The sequence below is a fragment of the Notamacropus eugenii genome, chromosome 7 (assembly GCF_028372415.1).
Source record: "Notamacropus eugenii isolate mMacEug1 chromosome 7, mMacEug1.pri_v2, whole genome shotgun sequence".
NCBI classification, from domain to species: domain Eukaryota; kingdom Metazoa; phylum Chordata; class Mammalia; order Diprotodontia; family Macropodidae; genus Notamacropus; species Notamacropus eugenii.
The window spans coordinates 137,184,278-137,200,368 of record NC_092878.1 but is presented as its reverse complement, the minus strand read 5'-3'; the positions used below and the strand labels follow the sequence as shown (position 1 = coordinate 137,200,368).

At 37.1% G+C, this 16,091-nt stretch overlaps 1 long non-coding RNA gene across 2 annotated transcripts in view; it reads right to left on the bottom strand.

The window, feature by feature from the left end:
* Window positions 1-889: 889 nt before the first annotated feature.
* LOC140513871 (uncharacterized) overlaps window positions 890-16,091 on the bottom strand; it is an 81,358-nt gene continuing 66,156 nt past the window's right edge. For both annotated transcript variants that reach the window (XR_011970408.1, XR_011970409.1), the window contains one exon: window positions 890-7,918. This is a non-coding gene — a long non-coding RNA (uncharacterized lncRNA). The remainder of the gene's footprint in view (window positions 7,919-16,091) is intronic.

Sequence of the window (16,091 nt, the reverse complement as noted above, 5' to 3'; positions counted from 1 at the left end):
TATCTTATAAGAGAGGCTATCTCTTAAAGTTAAGTTGTTCTCATCATGAGGGTCTGGGAGGAAGCATAGAGACCTCTTCCCAACAGATGTTTCCTGTACGATATGCCTCAAGGTCTTCTTCCAACTGTCTCCTTTTTCTCCCCCTTTCCCTCCCCTTTCCTCTTTTTCTTTCTTCTTTTATTTCCTTCCTGCCTTCCCTGTTCTCCCTTTCTTTTCTTTCTCCTCTTCCCTCTTATTTCTTTTCTTTTCCCAATGGATTTTAGGAACTTAAATAGATGATCATGAGTGTTGGTAACCCTGATCAGACTATCAAGCAAAACTAACCTTTCCAAGCATATAATGCAGAAAAGAAATAACTCTTACTCAATCCACTACACATAGCTCCAGAAAATTTGTAGAACTGGGAAAAGAAAGCCCTGGACAATGTTCCAAGCCTTCCATCCTGTTCAGAAAACCCCATATTACGTAGAGATTTACCAATAGAATATTTCTATTCCCATCACTGCTTCAACATGGACATCATCTTTCTTTTGGAAATTCCTTGATATCTCTTAGAGATTTATCTCAGTTGACAAATTATCTCCTTCTTGTTTTTAATAAACTTTTTTTTAAAAAAAATTTCCAAATGATTTAGTTCAGTAGTTCTCAAGCTCTGAGGATTATGGCCTGCCATTGTCAGCTTGATTTCTGCCATCCCTTGATGACAATTTTCACTTTTGAAATGAAAGTAAATTTAATTTAGTCATTGGAAGTAATTTGAAAGTGAATTTCATTACTCTCCATCCTTCCAAAAAGCAGCAGTTAGAATTGAACATGAAACAGCTGATTGGGTTTAAGATTGGAAAAGGAATATGACAATGCTATATATATTGTCATCCTGTTTATTTAACTTACACACATAGTACATCATACAAAATGCCAAGATAGATGAATCAAAAGCTGAACTAAGGTTACCGAGAGAAATATCAGCAAGCTCAGATGGGCAGACAATGCCACTCTGATGGCAAAAAGTGAATAAAAACCTCTTGAAGAGAGAGAAAGAAGTGAATGTAAAAGCTGGCTTGAAGCTTAACATTTAAAAAAAAAACATCTTACAGGTAGTCCCATCATTTCCTGGATAATAGAGGGAGAAGAAATGGAAGCAGTGTCAGATTTTATAAAAGTTCACTGCAAGTGGCAGCTGTAACCATGAAATTAAAAGACACTAGCTCCTTGGAAGGAAAGCTATAGCACATGTGGAGAGAATACTAGAAAAGCAGAACCTTGTCAACAAAGGTCTATATAGTCAAAGCCATGTTCTTCTAGTAGCAATATATGGCTGTGAGAGTTAGACTACAAGGGAAGCCAAGTGGCGCAGAACTGACACTTTCAAAATGTGGTTCTAGAGAAGATTTTTGAGAGTCCCTTCACATAGCATCTACAATACTGTAAGGGAAAATATATTGAAAGATGCAAGATAATTCTGATCAAATCATTGCAGGGACCAGTCTTGACTTCAGAGGATTTTCAGGGAAGTATAGCTCCCTCCTCTAGCAGAGAGGTATTAAACCGTAGATGGAGAATAGTCAGTGGATTATTTTTCTTAATTATTGTTGTTTAAATGAAAGGCTGCAGGGGCAGGGATGGAAAAGGATGGTCAATGGGAAATGACAGTAATAAATGAAAGCACGAATAAAGTATGTTTTTTTAAAAATACATTTTGTCTTTTATGTCATACTCTTTTCTAGACGTAAAATCTTTCCATTTCCCACATGGAACTCTCCCTTACAACAAAGAGAAAAATTAAATAAAATCAGTAATTGCATTTGACAGTTTATGCAACATTCTGATGCATTGGCCCTATTACTCTCAGCTGTGAATATGAAGGGATATGTCATCATCTCCCAGATGATCGGTAGGTTTTTATTTCCAGTTATTCAGAGACTGGTTTCCTTTTATTGGTTTTTTCACTTTGTATAGATTTTTAAGCTCTGTTTAGTTTTCTTTGTATCCATTCATATCCATTTTTCCACATTTCTCTGAATTCTTCATATCTGTCATTTCTTATAGAAAAATAACTGTGTTATGTCCACAAGCAACTGTATTGGGAATGTTTTTGGCAAACATGCAAAATAGTGGTATGATATATATTATAGAAAACATGGAAAGTTTGGTTTTGGTTTTGACTTCCTTGGGATTTACCCTGAGAAGTGGGATCACTGAATCAAAGTCTATGTATAGTCACTTGTCTTGCATAATTCCAACCTAAAATCCTGAATGACTGAACCAGTTTACAGCTCCACCATTACATCTCTTCCATTCCAATGTTGAATTTCCTGAGTTTTGTCATCTTTGTCAATTTGCAGGGTTTGATGAAACCTCAGAGTTATTTTAAATTTAACTTACTTAATTTGCATTGATTGAGCATGTTTTCAAATGGTAATTTACAATTTGCTAGTGGGATTCATCCAGCAGTGATATTACATTTGGACATGAACTGGGTAGAACCAGTACTAGGTAGAAAATGTCTCTTCTCCTAAGAGACTGAGGTAGCTTAGGAGAGAGTATGTTTCTCTGGTCTTGAATGAAGAAGATTTTCTTATGTGTTCCTGCTAAATCTTCAAAGCAAATATGTCTATTATCCCTTTAAAAAAAGGAAACCTATTCATCTCTTTTGACGTTAAAAGAATGAATAAATTCTATATAAGTCAATGCAAATGGCCTAGTATGTACAGAGATGACTTAGGGATCACGGTCTTTTGAAAGAACATGGCAAAGCAAAAGACCTGAATATCATAGTGCAGGAAATAATATAAGAAAATGTCCAAAACTTTAAACACAGATAGCAAAGCCTCAATTGAGAGAATGCACAGGTCATAGTGTAAGAGTAGAGTGAAGAGGAATTCACTTCAAATTTGTCCCTTCTAGCAAGAGCTAGACCATTTTTGCATTCTCTGTGGGGCTAATCTTAGTAGAGCTGAGAGCATCTGAGGTTCTTCTGGAAAGTTTCAATTCACTGATGTAGTGAATAAGTACTTGGAGTTAGAAGGTACAGATTTAAATGCTGGCTCATTGTTTCATGGGGACTTCAGAGTTTTCTAGCCCAACCTCATCATTTTATAGATGAGGAAACTGATATAAAGGAGGTCAAGTGACTTATTCGAAGTCACACAGGTGAGTACAGGTGAATAATTATAATTTGAACCCAATTACCCTGTTCCATGTCAATGTCCAAAAGGTCTCCCATATGCTACACAGTGCATGGTTCAACATTTTTATCAGTGAATCAGATAAAGCACATGTGGTACGCTAAATACATTTGTAGATGACACAAAACTTAGATAAATAGATAAAATATTGGATCCAAAAGGATATTGGGCCCTCCCTTTTCCCCTGAGCCATCCTAGGTAATCATTTAAAAGGATGAGGTAGTCTCTTAATCCAGAGAATCCCCAAAATCATGCAAGTCAAGGGGTTCAAATCTCTGGGTCCAGTTCAAGGACAGCAGTGAAACAACCCAAGTTATCAAGGGCACACATATCTGAAAAGCTACCAAGTATTTGAAAGATGTCACATTGAAGAAACAATGTGTTCCCTTCCATTGGTATAATGGTGGAGTTGGCAGGTGTACCCAGGCTAAGCGATAGGGTTGAACACAGGGTCATTGGCCCCAAAAGAGTGCTGAGTTCTTGCTGCATGTGCTTAAAAATGCAGAGAGTAACACAGAACTGAAGAGTTTGGATGTGGATTCTCTTGTCATTGAGCATATCCAGGTTAACAAGGCTCTCAAGATGCATTGTTGTACTTTCAGAGCTCATGGTCAAATCAGCACATACATGAGTTCTCCTTGTCATATGGAGATGATACTTACTGAAAGGAACAGATTGTTCCTAAACCAGAAGAGGAGGTTGCTCAAAAGAAAAAGATATCCCAGAAGAAACTGAAGAAACAAAAGCTTATGCCACAGGAGTGAATATAACATTAAAACGCATATAAAGGTGAAATGAAAATATTTGTTACAGCAAAAAGAAAAATAAAAGGATGTTGACAGGCTAGATTATGGGAATGAGTCTTATAAGGTACAATTATAAAATCTTGTCCTTGGATACATGGAAAAATTAACTTTGTAAGTATAATACATGAGAGGCATGGTTAGACAGCAAATGTCCTGAAAACATGGGGGGTTTAGTGAACTCCAAGCTCATATGAGTCAGCAGTGTGGTGTAATCATTAAAAAAGAGATGCAAATCTTAGGTTTTGTTTAAAAAAAAGGTATTTTTTTTAGTCATGTCCAACTCTTTATTACCTTTTGAACCAAAGCAAACCAATATTGTCATGAGGTTTTCTTGGCAAAGATACTGAAATAGTTTGCCATTTCTTTCTCCAGTGGATTTAGGCAAAGAGAGGTGTGTATGGGGTGTGCAAGGAAGACTAGCATTTCTGGTGAGAGGCTTTACCAAGTACTTTTCAGGACTACTGATCTACTTTTGGTGTCTACCTGGAACTCAGCTCTCACCTGTGGCTCTAAGAAGCTGTAGCATGTGCAGCAGTTGTATCTTGGTAAACCATCTCAGTAGACAGGCAAAACTAGGTTGAGGGTAACTGATGGGCCTCAAAAACTTCAGTGAGGTAGGGGGTTGTTTAGTCCAAGCATGTGAAGACTTCTCCTGCCAGAATGGGTGAATGAGAACAATTTGTTCCAACAACCATAAGACAGCTAAAATGGGCACTGTGGAGTGCTCAGAGCTTGGTCTGAAATTGAAGATGCCAAGCTCATCCACTGCATCCCAGGCCATCTCCAGTCATCTTGACTTTTGTCTTACCACTGGAGAATGAAGTTAAGAAGTTTGTGCAACTCTGTCTCACTTAAATCAAATTCATGCATGAGTCAAGACATCACCCTTTGATGTCATTCAAAAATGTCTTCAAAAATGAAGGACAAACAACATGAACAGAGATTAAGTGACTTGCCCAGGTTCACACAGCTAGAAAATGTCTAAGGCCAGATTTGAACTAAGGTTTTCTTGACTCCAGACACAGCGCACTATCCACTTAACTATGTAGCTGCCTCTAAGACTAGCATAGCTTACAACATTTGGGAGGTGATAGTCCCACAGTCCTCTGCCCTCATAAGACTTCATTTGGAGAATCCCATTCAGTAGTGAGTGCCACAGTTTTTAAAAGACATTGATAAACTGGATAGTGTCCAAAGACACTATAAATCCATGTCATGTGAAGTTCAGCTGAAATGGACAGGATTAGCCTGGAAAAGAATCAGGATTGACACATGAGCTAGTTCTTGAAGGGGTATCATGTAAAGAAGTACCTAGACTTGTTCTATTTGAACCTGGAGAGCAAATACAGGAGCAATGAATAAATGTGTCCAAGGGTCCAATTCATGGAAATTGAGGAAATGCCCATTAATTGGGGAATGGCTGAATGAGTTGTGGTATATGGATATAATGGAATACGGTTGTGCAATAAGAAATGATGAGCAGGCAAACTTCAGAAAAACATGGAAAAATTTGTATGAATTGGTGCTGAGTAACCAACAGGAGCAGGAAAACATTGTACACAGTATCAGCAACATTATGTGATGATCAAGTGTGAATGACTCAGGCCTTTTATATCTTTGGGTACAGCCTTTCGACTAAGTCCAAGTTTGACAGAACAAATTCTTTTATTAAGAGGATTTGTTCTGTGAAGTTTGGATTCAGCCAAAGGGCCGCACTTGAGGACCAAGAGGGCCACATGTAGCCTCGAGGCCACAGGTTCCCCCAGCCCTGAATTAGCTCTTCTCAACAGCACAATGATCCAAGACAAGTGTGAAAATCCATGATGAAAAATGCTATCCACACCCAGATGAAGAACTAATGAACTCTGAATGCAGACTGAAGCATATCTTTTTCACTTACTTTATTTTTTGTGTGGTTTTTTTCTTTTGATCTGTTTCTTTTTTCACAACTGAGGTGAATATGGACATATGCTTTACATAATTATGCATATATAACCTATATCAAATTTTAGGAAGAGGAGAGGAAAAGAAAAATTTGGAACTCAAAATCTTATAAAAATGCTAAAAATTTGTCTTGACATATAATTGGGAAAAAAATAAAATACTATTTTCTGAAAGAGCCAATTTGGACTTGATTTCAGTAAATAGTTCATAATAATTAGAAATGTCTGAAAGTGGGATAGCCTGTCTTGAGAGGTGGTGGTTTCTCCAACTTGGGGGTCTTCAGACAGAAACTGGGGGGATTTCATTCATGCATGGGCTAAGCTGGATGACCACTGAAGTTCCTTCCAATTCTCAAGTTCTGTGATTCTGTGATTGAATTTATTGCCTGCTCATCAGTTTGGTCCATATGACATTATATTGAGGGAGTTAGCATGGTGCAGTGGACAGTGGCCATGTGTGGAATCAGAAGTTCTGGTTTAAACTCCTGGCTCTGTTACTTCCTACCCCTGGGACTTTGCATGTGTCATTTCATATCTTTTGGCCTCTGCTTACTCGCCAATAAAATGATGTGGTTGGACTGAGTGAAATAAAGGGAAAGTCCTTTCTGCTTTTAAATCTACCATCTTGTGAACTTTATACTGTTTAGGTTTCTAGGAAACAGTGATTTAAAAACCAGTTTTATGATGTATATGGATGAGCTTCTGGTGTGTTTTAATAGCATTTTGGTCACCTCATGATCTGTGTTGCCCAGCTGCCAGGGAAAAGTTTATGTAGGTATGGGTGGGGAGGACTTGGCTATTAAAAGGGTACATGCAATAAGTCACAATATCCATTCATTTAAGAAAATCATGTTATCTTTGTGATAAAAAACACTCCATTAGAATGGAGCCACACTAGGATTATCAATACCCATTCCAACTGGATGGCTTGGGGATCAGTGGTGGGTGCCCATATCTTTCCTCCCATTTCCAACTATGTTCACTACCATCAAATTTTAGATATCTATCCTCAGGCTTTCTCTGTTTCGATCTTTATGTAATTATGGTGGGGTCTTTATCTTCCCTATATTTAAGGATAAGGAGATTCTGGAATGTTAAGACAAGAGTGAAGAAACTAATAGGGGAGAGACAGAAAGAGAAGAAGAAGAAGAAGAAGAAGAAGAAGAAGAAGAAGAAGAAGAAGAAGAAGAAGAAGAAGAAGAAGAAGAAGAAGAAGAAGAAGAAGGAGAAGAAGAAGAAGAAGAAGAAGAAGAAGAAGGAGAAGAAGAAGAGAAGAAGGAGGAGGAGGAGGAGGAGAAGAAGGAAAAGGAGCAGGAGGAGGAAAAGAAGAAGGAGAAGGAAAAGGAGTGGGAAGAGAAGGAGGAGGAGGAGAAGAAGAGAAGAGAGAGGAGAGAGATATAGATAAAAGAGAGAGGGAGAGGTAAGGAGGGAGGGAGAAGGAGAGAGAAAGAGGAGAGGGGGGGGATTGAGAGAGGGGGGAGGGAGACAGATACAGAGAAAGATAGAGGAGGGAAGCAGACAGAGACAAAGAGATACAGACAGATAGAGAAACTGGAGCCTTTTGCACTTCTTAACCCTATTCAGGAAAAGAAAGTAGCCTAATGTATGTGAGCTAAAGCTTTAGAAAAAGCTAGCATCATGTTCATGACAGGAACATTGGAAATATTGCTCAGTTCACAAGCACAAAACCTACATAGTAACATAAAGAGATCACAGAAAAGTCAAAATGGAATCACTTCTCTGGATGCCACCTGAGGACAGTCCTCAAAAATCATAGTTGGTGTATGTACTAGTTCCTTAGTGAAGGGAGTGGATTTTTTCGGGGTCGGAGGGGAGAGGGCAGAAAAAATGGAATCAAGAATTGGATACTGCTTCTTTCCCTGTGCCCCATCAGCATGCCAGCACTTCTGTCACAGGAATTGAATTCAGATCCTGCCTCTGACCGCTGTTGCCTTGTGATCTTGGGCAGCTCCCTGGGCATCTGTGAAATGCAGCAGAAGGGAACTTTGAATTATATGTCCTCTTAGACCACTTCTAACACTCTGATCCTGGTAATACCCTGGCTGAAATGCCACTAGTTAAAATGATCACAAGTTATATCATCTCCTAATCTCAGAGGTGAGAAAGTCATTGATTTATATCTCAAAGGTCAGGGATTTCCATGTAGAAACTTCCTAAATTGATGAAGATTGCAACCTGTTATACCCCTGGAAGTAAAAGTTCTTTTAACAGTATTTTATTTCATTACTCAGAGAGCCACCTAGACTTCTATCTCCTCCTCCAGGAGTATTTATGCCTGTAAATGTTTAACCACTAGTGAGGGAAGGAGGTGAAATCTACACAGAAAACACTTTTAAGTTTACTTAGGATTAACAAACAAAGCCAAGGCAACCAAGATTAAAAGGGAAGCAGAAAACTAAGAAATAATTTTTTAAAGCCAGTGTTACTGATAAAGGCCTCATTTCTCAAATATATAGAGAACTTCTTATAAATTTATAAGAAGACAAGTCATTTCACAATGGTCAAAGGATACAAACAAGCAGTTTTCACATAAAGAAATTAAAGCTATCTATAGTTACATGAAATGTTCTAAATCACTATTGATTAGAGATATGCAAATCAAAACAACTCTGAGGTGCCACATCATGCCTATCAGATTGGCTAACATGGCAAAACAGGACAATGATAAATGTTGGAGAAGATATGGGAAAATTGGGACACTAATGCATTGTTGGTGGAGTTGTGAACTGATCCCACCAGAGAAATTTGGAACTATACCCAAAAGGCTATAAAACTGTATATGTTATTTGACCTAGGAATACTACTTTTGGGTCTGTATCTGAAAGAGATCATAAAAATAGGAAAGGGACCCACATATGCAAGATTATTTATAGCAGCTCTTTTTGTCACAGCAAAGAACTGGAAATTGAGAGGATATCTGTCAACTGAGGAAAGGCTGAACACATTGTGGTATATGAATGTAATAGAATATTATTTTTCTATAAGAAATGATGATCAGGAAGGCAAAGCCGATATGATGGAGGAGAAGCAGAGACTTGCTAGAGCTCTCCCCACAATCCCAGCAAAGTACCTGTAAAAAAATGACTCTAAACATATTCTGGAGCTGCAGAACCCACAGAATGACAGAGTGAAGCAAATCTCCAGCCCAAGACAGCCTGGAAGGTCAATGGGAAGCATCTATCTCACCACCCTGGGAGCAGAGAGCAGTCTAGCATGGGCTGGCCTAGCACAGACCTGACCTGAGCAGCCCTGGGGGGACTGAATCACTGGCACAAGGGGCAGTTTCCAGACTTCACAAATACAAAACACCTGAGGATAAATTGGAAGGCCTGTGCAAAAAACCTATAGGACCTGTATGAGAAAGAAGGATGGTCAGGCCCCAGCCCCAGGGTGGCAGAGGGGGATGGAGGGGCCTGCAGCAGCAGCAGAGGCAGAGGTAGCAGCTATTTCTGAAGGTCTAGGCCCACAGAATGTGGGGGGATTGAGCAACTGACAGTACACCCCTCACCCCCACTGGGAGCAGAGAGTTACCTCTATAGAAAGCTCAGAAGTCAAGTAAATGGCTGGGAAAATGAGCAAAAAAATGGAAAAAGAGTCAGGCTATAGAATCTTACTTTGGTGACAAGGAAGACCCAAATATACAAAAAGAAGAAGACAACCTAGTCAAAGCTCCTCCATCCAAAACCTCCAAGAAAAATGTGAATTGTTCTCAGGCCATGGAAGTAAAGGAGTTTGAAAATCAAGGAAGAGAAACAGAGCAAAAATTGGGAAGAAAAATGAGAGTGATGCAACAAAATCATGAAAAATGAGTCAACTGCTTTCTAGAGACCTCAAAAAATGCTGACAAAAATAGCATCTTAAAAAATAATGTAATGCAAATGGCAAAAGAGATCCAAAAAAGCCAATGAGGAGAAGAATGCCTTAAAAAGCAGAATTGGTCAGATGGGAAAGGAGGTCCAAAAGCTCACTGAAGAAAATATTTCCTTAAAGATTAGAATGGAGCAGATGGATGCTTGTGACTTTTATGAAAAATCAAGACATTATTTTAAAAAGGAATGAAAAAATAGCAGACAACATGAAATATCTCATTAGAAAAATAACTGACCAGGAAAATATATCCAGGAGAGAAGGCTTAAAAATTATTAGACCACCTGAAAGCCATGATCTAAAAATGAACCTAGACATCATCTTTCAAGAAATTATCTAGGAAAACTGCCATGATATTCTAGAACCAGAGGGTAAAAAAGATATTGAAACAATCCACCCATTGCCTCCTGAAAGAGATCCCCAAAGGAAAACTCCTAGGAATATTGTAGCCAAATTCCAGGTCAAGGAGAAAATATTGCAAGCATCCAGAAGCAATTCAAGCATTGTGGAAACACAATCAGGATAACACAAGACCTAGCAGCTTCTACATTAAGGGATTGAAAGGCTTAGAATATGATATTCCAGAAGTCAAAGGAGCTAGGATTAAAATCAAGAATCACCCATCCAGCAAAACTGAATATGATATTTCAGGGGGGAAAATGGTCATTCAATGAAATAGAGGATTTTCAAGCACTCTTTATGAAAAGACCAGAGCTGAATAGAAAATTTAACTTTCAAACACAAGAACCTTGAGACACATGAAAAGGTAAACACGAAAGAGAAATCATAAGTTCACCTCTGTTTCCAGGACTCCTTAATAGGTTCATGAGACTTTCACACTGTCAAGACTGAGAACATTTATGTAGCACTAAATTAAGTTTTGCAAAGCATTTTCCATACATTAATTCATTTAATCCTTGGATAAACTTTCTGAGGTAGATACTGTTACCATCCCCCATTTTAGAGATAAAGAAACTGAGACTGACAGATTCAATTATTTGCCTAGGGCCAGCATGGCTAGTGAATGGCTGAGATGGGATTTGGGTAGTGTCACCCCTCTGGCGACCCTTAAAGAAAAGGAACATGCAAATTACTTGTTTGTTTTTTACTCAATATCTGTTAGCAAAAGAGATCTATCCTCTTTCTTCATTCCCAACTCACTTCAACAACCAATCCTTACTGCTACCAACTAGAGTTAGCATTCATGGGTCCTGCCCCCAGTATACAGCCACAGTGACAGCATATTATCTCCCCACTGTCCCCAGCCTTAAATCAGAGGATGCAAAATTCCACATCTCAGAATTTATAACTAGTCCCAACAAAGTGTTTTCTAAGGAAAAAGTCGGGAGGGAGATGAGAATGGTCTTCACTGTTTCCCCTCAATCCCATGTGGGTAACAACCTGGTTTGTATTGACAGAGAATCGATCTCTAAGCAACAAAGAGCCTGAACCAAGATAAATGGGACAACTCCAAAACAGTGCCCTGAAATATTTCCCTGACTTCTCAGTGGTTGCTTAATATTGCCTCAACCCAAGAGAGAGATTTATTCCATGCTGAGTTAACATTTTAAATGCAAATAGTCCTGGGGAGATGGCACGCTGTCTTAAATTTACTGCATTTTATAAGTGGCTGTTAGCAGAAATTTTCCTAAACACCAATTTTTGGTGGGATTGAAGCAGGAAAACACTAAACTCAAAATGGAGAGAAATGAAGAGCTTATAACAGAAGATAATGAACACAAATTTAATCTACTGAATATATTTTTTTTCCTAGGGCTGGTCCTACGTCTCATAATTTCTCCTACATTAAGATCTCCGTATGAGGAAGGAATCACAGTCTTTGTAATGGAACAATTAGCTTAGAGGGCATTAACTCTAAGGCTCTATTATTTTCTTTGCCCTTGAATTCTAGTGTGCCATCCCATGATATTTAAACTACCCCATCCCTTTCTTTCTTTCTGTACATAAATCCATTCTTTTCTTTCAGTGAAATAACCGATCATTGAACAGTAAGAACTCTTTTCTTCCAATTTAGTTAGGTCTATCCTTTGTTTTTGAACATAACAGTTAAGGTAATCCAGGTGTTGCAACACATAGACTTGCTATTAAGAAGCCTTGAGTTCACAGCTAACCTCAGACCCTTATGCAGTCCTGTGTGAGTGACTTCAACTCTGTGTGCCTCTATTTCCTCATAATAATGGCACCTACCTGAGATGCTATTTGTAAAATGCTTAGAAAACTTTAATGTCTTACATAAATGTCCTTACATAAATGCTAGTTCTTATTATTTAAAAAGAAACCAAAATAAACATAGCCCTTGTGTCAAAAGGTTTCCTGCTGACATGTAGGGTCATGATGTTCTTCGTAGGGTGGAACTAATTCTCCAGATCTCTAGAGTTTGGAAAAATGAGCAGAAGGGATTTAAACAGAATACTTCCATTAAATGATCTCACAAACAAATTTAGAACACATGTAATTTACCCTGTTCTCTGTTAATCTTGTCAAATTATTCACTTACATAAGCTTCAATATCTGTGACTGAGATCCAGAAAACAAGTGAATTTTTTTCCAGTCCTTAAAAGTTTAAACTCTTACACAATAATTTCAGCTTACTGACTGACTTTACGAATTGTACCCAGGGGCTGTGCCAAAAGTCTTTAGGTCAAAGGATGTGAATCAGTAGCTATAGTATTTTTAAATATTAAAATTTATCTTAATTTTTCACATGAAGACATGCCCTTTCCCTCTCCTTCATTTCCTTTCTCCCCCTTGCCCCACTTAGAGAAAAGCAAGAAAAGAAAAATATTCAATTAAAACGTGTATAGTCAAGCAAAATAAATTTCTGCTTTGGCTAAGTCCAAAAAAAGTGTGTTAATTTGTACTTTGAGTCCATCACCTTTCTTATCAGGAGGGTGATGGCATGTTTCCTCATGGTCCAATGGAATCATGGTTAGTTATTGAATGGGTCAGAATTCTTAAGACTTTCAAAATTGATTTCCTTTACAATATCTCTGTTATTATGTAAATTGTTCTTCTGATTCTGTTCACTTCAATTTCTATCAGTTCATTCAAGTCTTCTCAGGTTTCTCTGAAACCATGTTCTTCATAATTTTTTTTGCTATTTTTAAAGATCTATTTACAGTTTTCAACATTCACTTCCATAATAATTTGAGTTCCAATTTTCCTCCCCATCTGTCCCCTCCCCCATCCCAAGACAACATGCAAATTGATATAGGCTCAACATATACATTCATATTAAACCTATATTCACATTAATCATGTTGTAAAGAAAAATTAGAGCCAATGGGAGAAACCACAGGAAAGAAAAAGAGAGAGAGAGTAAATAATATGCTTTGATCTACATTCAGACTCCATAGATCTTTTCCTGGATGTGGATAGCATTTTCTATTATGTGCCTTTTGGAGTTGTCTTAGTTGCTCGCATTGCTAAAAAGAAATGTCTATCAAAGTTAGTCATCACACAATGTGGCTGTTACTGTGTACAATGTTCTCCTGGTTTTGCTCACTTCATTCAGCATCAGTACATATAAGTCTTTCCAGGTTTTTCTGAAGTCTACCTGCTCATCATTTCTTATAGCACAGTAGGGTTCCATTATATTCATATACCACAGTTTGTTCAGCCATTCCCCAACTGGTGGGCATCTCATTAATTTCCAATTCTTTGCCACTACAAAAAGAGTTGCTATAAATATTTTTGTATATGTGTGGATCCTTTTCTCATTTGTATGACCTCTCTGGGATATGGAACTAACAGTGATATTGTCGGTTAAAAGGGTATGCACAGTTTTATAGACCTTTGTGCATAGTTCCAAATTGCTCTCCAGAATGGTTGGATCAGTGCATTAATGTTCCAGTTTTCCCACATCTTTGCCAGCATTTATCATTTTCCTGTTTTGCCATGTTAGCCAATCTGATAGGTGTGATGTGGTACCTCAGAGTTGTTTTGATTTGCATTTCTCTCATCAATAGTGATTTACAGCATTTTTTCTTATGACTACAGATAGCTTTAATTTCTTCCCCTGAAAACTGCCTGTTTACATCATTTGACCATTTATCACTTGGAGAATGACTTGTAGTCTTATAAATTCAACTCAATTCTTTATATATTTCAGAAATGAGACCTTTATCAGAGATGCAGGTTGTAAAAATTCTTTCCCAGTTTTCTGCTTCCCTCCTGGTCTTGGTTGCATTGGCTTTGTTTTATGCAAAAACTTTTCATTTTAATGTAACCAAAATTATACATTTTGCATTTCATAATGTTCTCTATCTCTTATTTGGTCATAAATTCTTCCATTCTCTGTAAATATGACAGGTAAATAATTCCTTGCTCTCCCAGTTTGCTCATAATATCAGTCATTATATCTAAATCAATGACCCATTTTGACTTTATTTTGATATATGGTGTAAGATGTTGGTCTATGTCTAGTTTCTGTCATGCTGTTTTCCAGTTTTCCCAGCAGTTTTTGTCAAATAGTGAGTTCTTATTCCAGAAAATGGGGTCTTTGACTTTATAGAACAGTAGGTTACTATAGTCATTGACTATTGTGTCTTATGTATCTAACCTATTCCACTGATTCACTACTCTGTTTCTTAGGCAGTACCAAGTGGTTTTGATGATTACTGCTTTGTAATACAATTTAAGATCTGGTATGGCCAGGTCACCTTCCCTTGTATTTCTTTTCATTAATTCCATTGATATTCTGAACCTTTTGTTCTTTCAGATGACTTTTGCTTTTTTTCTAACTCTAAAAAATAATTTTTTGGTAGTTTGGTATGGCACTGAATAAGTAAATTAATTTAGCTAGAATTGTCATTTTTATTTTATTAGCTTGGCCTACTACCCATGAGCAAATTATATTTTTCCATTTATTTAAATTGGACCTTATTTGTGTAAAATCATTTATAATTTTATTCATATAGTTCTTGTGTTTGTTCTGGCAGGTAGACTCACAAATGTTTTATAGTGTCTACAATAACTTTAAATGGAATTTCTCTTTCTATCTCTTGTTGTTGGACTTTATTAGTAATATATATGTATAAAATCCTAATTATTTATGTCAGCTTATTTTGTATCCTGCAACTTTGCTAAAGTTGTTTATTATTTCAACAGATTTTTCCTTGATTCTCTAGGATTCTTGAGGTATATCATCATATCATCTGCTAAGACTGATAACTTTGTTTCTGCTTTGCCTATTTTGATTCTTTCAATTTCTTCTCTTATTGCAAAAGTTAATGTTTTTAGGAGCAAATTGAATAATGCTTCTTCATTTCTTATGGCACAACAGTGTTTCATCACATTCTTCTTCACGTCACAATAACTTCTTTATTTATTCCCCAATTTATGGGCATTTTGCCCCTAAGTTTCCAATTCTTTACCCCCATGAAAAGAACTGCTATAAATTGTTGTGATATGGTCCTTTTCCTCTATCTTTTATTTCTTTAGAGGTAAAGATCTAGTGTTATGATTTGGTCAAAGAGTATGAACAGTTTGATAGCTTTTTGGATATAGTTCTAAATTGTTTTCCAGAATGGTCAGATCAATTCCACCAAAGTCCATTAATGCAGCTGTTTTCCCACAGCCCCACAAGCATTTGTCATTTTCCTTTATTATCAACTTTGTCAATCTGATGAGAGTTAGGTAGAAACCCAGGGTTGTGTTCATTTACATTTCTCTAATTCTTAGAGCCTTTTTAAAAATATGATATTGATAGCTTGGATTTCTTCCTCTGAAAACTGCCTGTTCATATACTTTTACCGTTCATCTATTGGTGAATAGCTTGCATTCTTATAAATTTGAATAAATTCCCTTAAAACTAGAATCTTATATATGAGACCTTTATCAGACAACTGTACTGCAAATATTTTTTCAATATATCTGTTTCTCTTCCAATTTTAGCTGAATTGGTTTTACCTGATAATTTTTTATTTTGTAATTTTTTTTTTAGTTTTATGTAACCAAATTTACCTTTTGTGACACTTTCTGTCTCTTTTTCAGTCATGATCTCTTCCCCATCTACAGATCTCACAGGTAATGTCTGCCATACTTCTCTAATTTGCTTATGATGTCACCTTTTATGTCTAAATCATGAACCCATTTGGAACTTCTCATGGTATACAATGTGAGATTTTGGCCTAAGTCTAGTTTCTACCAGATTGTTTTCTAGTTTAACCAACAGCTTTTGTTGAGTAGTGAGTTCTTGCTCCAATAACTGAGATCTTTGGATGTATCAAATACTAAGCTATTAT